The sequence below is a fragment of the Alligator mississippiensis genome, chromosome 11 (assembly GCF_030867095.1).
Source record: "Alligator mississippiensis isolate rAllMis1 chromosome 11, rAllMis1, whole genome shotgun sequence".
Lineage (NCBI taxonomy): Eukaryota > Metazoa > Chordata > Crocodylia > Alligatoridae > Alligator > Alligator mississippiensis.
Window position 1 is genome coordinate 22706777 of NC_081834.1, and position 6743 is coordinate 22713519.

Here is a 6743-nt window from a genome sequence, read left to right on the forward strand (position 1 = left end):
TTTTAGTTGTCAAAATTATTAAATAAAAATCAAATTCTGCCAAGCCTACAAATAAATTAGAAGGATAACTGCTGCCACTCAAAACTATTACATTATCTGTTCAGTACACCTGAAACATGTAGGGAGGTTGCAAAAACACCTGAACCCTCTTTGAGAACAGTTTATAGAAGTGAACGTCTGGCTGGTTAATAAATGCATTGTGGGTCTCTTGAGACACTGCTCAAGTTCCAAAATTAAAATGTTAAATGTTAATCTGTTTCTCAACTAAACTTCCTTTGTATTCACATGATTCATATTAATAACATATTGCACAATGTACCAAGTTAAAGGGAATATTGTCTTTGTATATTGGGAAATGCATCATATGAACTATGGGTTTTTTAATATTTCACCAGTGCATGGGCCTTGAAAATTTAACCAGGTGCCTAGCCAGGAACAGATAGGAGAGCCTTGGGAGGAAAAGGCCACTGCCAGCAAAATAGCCACATTTCTACTCCTTGCCTCCTCTCAGCACTGTCAGCCACTGGGATTCCTACCCAGCCTGACTTAAGGGGCAGCGAAAAGTGCAGCTCCCCGTTGTAACTGAGAATGCTTTGCAGGAAGCATTCTGAGTTACAAAGATCCCCTGGACCAAACAGAAGTTCACTGTTGGTTCCAGGGGGGAGGGGAATCTAACTGCTGGCTTTGAGCCTGCAGCCAGTTTCCCTTGGCAAAGGCCCCTTCTCCCTGCACAGCTGCAAAGATTTAAGAATGCCAGAAGGGGAAAGGGACCAGAGGGACCTTGTTCTAGGGGGTTCCCCAGCCAGTGCTGGAGGGTGGGGTGGGTGAATTAGAGCCTCCCCCCCCCCCCCCCCGCCCCCAACAAATACACACTTCAGGGAGGCTCCAATACACCTGCTCCACCCTCCGGTGGGGAGGTGGGGGGCTAAAAACCCCCAGACTGAGCTCCCTCCACTCTCTTCCCCCCTCCCACTCTGAAAACAGTGACAGGCTGGGAGGCAGTACAGGCACAAGTTACAGAAGATGCTCTGTTTTGAAATGTCTGCATCTGACCCCTCATGCAATGAAGGTTCAGATTTTCACCCAATCAGTCATTTTTTAAACTGTCTGCAGCCATGCACTTGTGTTTGGTCACAGCTATAAAACTGCTTTCTGTGGCCAGATCGGGTGAAAATTGTCACTTCTGTCTGTGCCCACAGACCCTGCTTGAGAAGTAAACTGTCACCTACTTTAATATACTTAAAAGGTGTTGAAAAGTAATAGTATGTTGCATTCCCCCACTTTTCTTTCATCTGTTGCCCTCCCCTACTGCCTTAATGGTTTACATCATTCTGCCTCCTGACTAGTTTCCTCTTCATGCTGCTGTTGGTTACATATTTTCCTCAAGCAGCGCTGGACAAGATTGATCACTCCCTGTCCATTTTATTGCCTAATGGAAAGTACAGTAACAGTGAAAGGAACCTGAGCCATATTTTCATTCTAACTGACCTTGGGAAAACTACAGAGAGGGACTGCACTGGGGCTGCCTGCAGGCTCTGGGAGAGAGAACTGTCTTGGGTCCTGTTTGGAGAGTGATCTTTGCTACCAAAATTCAAAGCTACAAAGCTAAATTTGTAGAATGAAAGCTTAAATTGTTAGTTCTTTCCCCTCCTGCCACTCAACTCTATTTGCCACATGCTCTTCAGGGTGTGTACATAGTAAATGTTTTCTGCCAAGCTCTTGCCCAATATTAATAATGTTATGGATTACAGCTAAAACATAACTTAAAAAATACAGGCCAACCAGAATCTGTTAAGAGAGTAATACTTCATCCTTTGTAGAAGGAACATCTACACAAATAATATTCTTGCCAGACAGATTTAAAACACCAGCTGAGGGTGCCTATAGAAAGGGAATACAAGATGAACATTGTACATTCACAACTGTATTTGCTTCCTCCTGCCCTGTCAGTAGTGCCTGTAATTTGTTCTGTAGTATCTTCTGTCATCAAAGTATTAATGAAAAGCTAGTGTAGACTGCTATTTAATCTGTAGTCTCCAATGTAATTTTGTGTATGTAAATATGCCCCCCTCAAAGTTGTTTAAGAATGAAAAACATGACCAAGTGTTTAAAGCTTCTATGGAGTGAGACATGTAAGGATTGGGTATGTTTAATACAACCTAATGAACTCTTACATTGCTACTAGGAGAGGAGTAAGAAAGCTCTTGGAAAACCTGACAACTTTGAATACTGCCAACCATTAAATCACTGGAAATCCCTCTTGGTCCCCAGCTGCATGTAATCTAGTGGAGGTGTAAAGTATTGGCTGACATATCATACCAATAAAGCTAAAGACATATCTTCAGTCTTCGCCTCTAACCTTTACCTCTTTATCTGCACAAAATGACTGTTCCCTGTCCCCCATGACTTGAGATAATCTAGAATGGACTAAGTTTTCCAGTTTATCCATTCCAAATAGAGGTGCAACGATTCATCAGTCCGATACCAGATCAGTACTGATATGAAGAAAACTTGCTGTATCGGAAATCAGCCCCATGCGGCTGATAACTGCCCCTGTGTGCATGTAGCCACAGTGCAGCATGTAGGCAGTGAGACATGCAGCCCAGCAGTGTGGAGAACTGTGTGCAGCTGGTAAGTCTGTTGTGGTGGAAGGAGATGGAGGGGGAAGGGGCATGGGGGAGCAGATCAACGCCCCCTCACAGGAAGGGAAGGAGGGGGCAGGGTAGGTGCTGCCCAGCTGGGGTGGGACGGGGTGCAAGACAGAGCTGAGGCTCATCAAGGGGGGTAGGGTGGCTCCTGCCACTGCACACACCATGGGAGGGCATAGGAGGGGGGAGGGCATGTCCCCCCGGATCTGCACGGGGCGGGCAGGCTGCAGCTGCAGGCCGGAGCTGGAGCTGCACCGGCCCTTCTCGGGGGCTGGGCTCTGGGCAGGGGCTAAGGAGGAGGCTGCAGCCAACCCAAATTTTGCTGTAGCCCTGCTCCCAGTGCTGCCTGGCTCAATGCCTCACTTCTACCCATTCCCTGGGAAAAGCCGGGGCAGCGCTGGGCACACAGTGCTGGGAGCGGGGCTATGGGGGGCTACAGCGAAATCTGGGGTGGCTGTACCCCCCTCCATAGCACAACCCTGAGCCCAGTCCCTGCTGAGAAGAGTGTGGCACAGCCCCAGTTCCAGCCTGCCTGCTCTGCCCCGATCCGGGGGCACATGCTCCCCCTGCATGCCCTCCTGGGATGCACGCAGCAGTGGGAGCTGCCTCCCTCCAACAAGGTGAAGCTCCGTCCAGCACCCCGCCCCACCCCGGCTGGGTAGCGCCTGCCCCTGCCTGCTCCCTCCTTCGCTGCGGGGGGCACTGATCTGCCCCACCGACGCTCCTTCCCTCCCCCTCCCTGTCCAGCACAACAGATTTACCAGCTGCACTCAGCTGTATCGGAAATCAAATTGGTATTGGACGATATGCCTCCTTAAAAATTGGCTAACGGTATCAGCCCCCAAAAGCTCTCTCTGTGCACCCCTAATTCCAAACTGCCAGTATTTTCTCTTTACTGTAGGATTTAATTTCCTGAAGTATGAACCAGTATATTACTAGAGGGTAGGAAAAGACAGAAAGCACAGGAATGAAGATGGAAAAATTGGATTTTGCTATTTACTCTTTAAACTGAATCTAAAGCATGTTTGAATGTTACTTGTAGGCTGTTTCTTTCCCTCAGTTCACAGCAGTATAAACTTGCAACATTTCATCTAGTCTCTTTTAGCAAGGCTTATGCAGTGTTGCAAATGTTCAACGTTATTTAAAACAAACTCATTTTAAACTACCTTTCTGCCTGCTGAGGATGACAGAAAAAGAAGTCCTGCTTCTGCTAGAACAGTTTCAGAATGCGCAGCAGAGATGGATTTGGCTGAGGTATACTTGCAATTTTATTAACCATAATGATGTCTGTTTTTGTAGCGGTAGGGAAGGGTTGTTGCAAGACCTCAGCAAATCTGGCATCTTGCCCTGTCTGCATGGCTATATCACTCAGGTTAAGGGGAAGACCAATTCATGGACCAGTCTGTTAATGAAGCTCCCACCAATGCTAGTAGGTTGCTTTTGAGGGGCACATTTATTCAAATAAAACATGTTCTGCATCAACCAAATTGGGTAACCCAGGTCCTGTTGCCCCATTCTAAGGTCTCAGTATTAGTTTCTACTGCAGCCAGTCAGGTGGTTTCCACAGCAAGGTATTTTTAACTTTTACCTTAGGGTCTATAACACCTTTCTTTTCCCTTTAGGTCTCCCTATTTCTGCAGCTCTTGCCCTTGCTGAGATGCTGGTGTGCCTTTTATTTTGGGTTTAGAGGCAGGGAGCTGTCCTAGTGCTAGTGGTAGGGCTGAATAGCCTTCAAATGCCATCCCAAATTCTAACCAGGGCTTGCTTAAACTCTGTTTCACCTTATGTTTTCTCAGGTCTGAAAAGTAACATGACAAAACTGAACCCTAAGCCAGTATTTTTATGGTACTATTTTAAAGCTATAAAAATACGAAAGGGCATCATTTAATATTGATGCCTATTCTTTTCATGTCCTTCCACTGTACGTATACGCTTTTCCAAAATCAGGCACATCATCTGGCCTGGTCTGTCAGCCCTGGCTTCTCCATCAAAAACATAGCAAATTTATAACCTTAATTTGGCAGTTCCCAACTGTGGGTTGCAATAATAAAAAATGGGGTCACAAAAACACTCATCAGTGTCAACAGATTATGATGAAAATCACAGGAAAAAAGCGGGAAATGCTAGGTACCGCTTGCAGGCTGGTAGAGTTCCAGCCTGCAAGGGGCTGTTGGGACTGGGAGGAGTGGGAGGGAGGCAATCAGGCAGGGGGTGCTACATGCACATGCACACAGGCACGTAGCAGCTAAGCAGCATGGAGAGCAGCTCCCATAGCGCCCTCTTGGTAAATCTATGGGTAGGAGCAAGGAAAGGGGTGAGGGCATATTGAGGCCCCCACAGTGAGGGAAGGAAGGAGTGGGGGGGTGGGGCTGGCCAGCTGGTATATAGGGCCTGGAGCCAGGGTAGGAATGCAGGGCCCAGCTGGGGGAGCAGTATGGAGCCCCACAGGCAGCTCCTTTGGGAGGGGGTGGGGAGAGCAGGGAGGATGGCTCCCCACCACTGTGTGCACTCCTGGAGAGGGAGGCATATGCCCCCCAGACTTGTGGCATGTGTGGGTACAAGTTACCTGCTGCAGGCTTGGGGCTTTCTGCCCTGCTGCCCTCTCCCCAGGCCCTCTGTGGCCCAGCAGGTGGGTCCTGTCCACGCTAGTCTGGCCAGGCTGCAGCCCCCCCATGTTCCACACACCCACCCCACCCCACACACTGGGGGCTGGGGGGCAGTGGGTCAGGTGTGAGGGTGACCAGCAGGGCAGGAGGGGGTGGGCTGTGGGTTGGGAGTGAGGGGCACCGGCACAGCCAGGGGGCTGTTTTCTACTGCTGGGTTGGGACTGGCCATCAATGTTTACAAATGGGTCCTTATACAAAAAAGGCTGAGAAATACTGCTCTACAGCTTGTAACAGCTGTTTAAGTTCCCTCTTGCTCTATTAGGTCAAGGCTTGAAAACCATAGGTTGTTTAAGACTCAGTCCTGCCAGGTCTGGTCAGAGCTCAGATTGCTGCTCGGTTCCCTCTTAGTGCAGTAACAAACGGCTCATTGCTACTGTAGGCACAACAGGCCCTGCTTTGTCATGGAAGTTGTGCAACTGGTTTTCCACGTTAGGCAGGTGGGCTGGGGCCGGCTTGTCCTCCCAGGCTGGGTAACAGGGAGCTTTACAGAAGCAGGTCTCTCTCGCTCCTCTCTTCCACCATCTTAAAGGTGACAGCGTGCCCGAGCGCCTTGACCTGGCCTGCAGGCCTGGCCTGCCTCTCGGCAGCGTGACGCTGCGCTTCCCAGCTCCGTGTCGCAGCTGTGTCCCAGGCCAGCACTGCTCGCCTTTTGTGTGCTGGGATGGCCAGGGCTGGGCTACTACGCCCCGCTGGGGACCGCTCCCTTTTCCTGCAGCCTGGAGCCCTGTTTCTTGTCCGTGCTTGGCCCCCACGTCCCTCAGCTTCGCTTGGGCTTGTGGCCTCGGGCTGTGCCCCAGCCACTAGGCCCCGCGTCGCTGGCCCTGCTTCCCGCCTGCTTCACACGCCTCAGCGGGCAGCCCCTGGGTCGGTCCTCAGCCGGCCCCACGCGCCACCCCCTTGCCCCAGGCGCAGGAGGCTGAGCAGAGACATCCTGCCCCTGGCCCTGCGCGCTGGTGCAGCCCAGGCTGCAGTGCCAGCACTGCCAGGTCTTGAATATGAAATTATTTTATTGGAAGTTCAAAATTATTGTATTTGCTGAAAAACTATTGTATACTGAAATTATGTAAATACGTATGCAAATAAATCGCCTTATTTCCTTTATATTGCTCACTGTAAGCTTGCGGTGCCCTGGGCCGTGGCAGCTGAAGCGTTTCTTGACGCGGAGGCTGGCACACCGGCATGAGGAGACCGTGACGGTGACAACGAGCTCCGCAGCCAGTTAAGACTCCCCGAGAGCGACTGGGGCTTTGCCTCTAACGCATCGATTCACTGCCTCAAAAACACTGCTCGTGTTGGGCTCCGTGACTCATTGATCCCACCTGGTGCAATGGTTCACGTTATCTCGCCAATACGGTAATTACCGCGCGCGCGGCGCAGACGGTGGACGGGCGCGGGGCGCGGCTGCCGCACGTGGGCGGGGTTTCCGGCC